Source organism: Pseudopodoces humilis, chromosome 2 (genome assembly GCF_049639895.1).
Source record: "Pseudopodoces humilis isolate 2021_Gansu_Grassland_sample_001 chromosome 2, ASM4963989v1, whole genome shotgun sequence".
Classification (NCBI taxonomy): Eukaryota; Metazoa; Chordata; class Aves; order Passeriformes; family Paridae; genus Pseudopodoces; species Pseudopodoces humilis.
Window position 1 is genome coordinate 102,440,767 of NC_142201.1, and position 1,367 is coordinate 102,442,133.

General features: G+C 47.7%; 1 non-coding gene across 1 annotated transcript; it reads left to right on the forward strand.

Annotated features, from left to right (window-relative positions):
- The first annotated feature begins 242 nt into the window (after positions 1-242).
- On the forward strand, positions 243-436 carry LOC148184940 (U2 spliceosomal RNA). The gene has a single exon (XR_015772084.1). It is a non-coding gene; the product is annotated as a U2 spliceosomal RNA (small nuclear RNA).
- Positions 437-1,367: the final 931 nt, after the last annotated feature.

Sequence of the window (1,367 nt, forward strand, 5' to 3'; positions counted from 1 at the left end):
GTATTCCTGTTTATACTGATCCCATGGTGTGTTTCCATAATGACACGAATCACTATGCAACATCTCACAGCGCTGCCCAGCTCACTGGCCAATGATATGTCTGCATTCATGATCGAATGGGATTGATTGGGGTCCCCTGTTTGAGTTCAAATCCAGCCTATTCTTGTCTTACCTGGGGATGTATTTACTTCTATTCTCTAACAAACTTAGGCTGGCCAAGTTAGCGTGGTGTTATGGCAAATTTACCTGTGCAGCTTACAGACCAGCTGTAGCTGTCACAGTATCTGATCGTAAAAATTTAATATCCAATATGCCCTTGATGAGAGGATTTTATATTAAACAGATTTTGGGGCATGGGAGTTGGACCTGGATCTTGCTCTCTCTGCTTCATGCATTGCCCCGGTATTGCAGCGGCTCTGGGAATGGTGCACTGATAGGTTTGAGTTGCACCAAAAGAGAGGTGGGTCAGAAGGTCAAAGAAGGTGAATCTTTCCCTTTACTCTGCCCTCATGAGATCCTGCCTGGAGTTCTGCACCCAGCTCTGGGGTCTCCAACATAAGAATGACATGGACATGTTAGAGCAGATCCAGAGAAGGGACACAGATATGCTCCAAGGGCTGGAGCACCTCTGCTCTGGAGCTGGGAGAGCTGGGGGTGTTCAGCCCAGAGAAGAGAAGGTGCCAGGGAGAGCTTAGAGCTTCCAGTGATGAAGTGGGGCTTATAAAAGAGGGACAGCAGCTTTTTGATATGGGCATAAAGTGATAGGAAAAGGGGAAATTATTTTAAACTAAAAAATAGTAATTTTGGGTTAAATGTTAGGAAGAAATTCTTCCCTGTGAGGGTGGTGAGGCCCTGGCACAGGTTGCCCAGAAAAGCTGTGGCTGCCTCATCCCTGGAATTTTCACGGCAAGGTTGGACAGGTCTTGGAGAGACCTGGTTCTAGTGGAAGATGGCAGGGGGTTTGGAATTAGATGGTCTCTAAAGTCCCCTCCAACTCTACAGCATTCTATGACCCCAAATATGCACATGTATGGCAAATACAGAAAACACCTTCAGCTGCCTGCTGACAAGCTGGTGCTGGATTCTTTGCCCTTTGGCAGCAGCTAAAGCCAACCAGGCAACACGAAGAAAGCTGGCAGGAACTGCATACCACATTTACAAAAGGCTTTCTGAGGTTCCACAAGGAGTTGCCTTGGTCACAACAGGCTCTACTGGGTCCTGCACTATCCATCAGCACTGCAGGAGGTCTGGGTTCTTGGTGTGTTGGCGTGAAATGTCAGGCTGCATTCAGGATGAGATGGCCCAAAGCATGCCACTGCAGTACTGCCAGGATCACGAGGTGTGTTGACTGGATCTCCAGATTAATT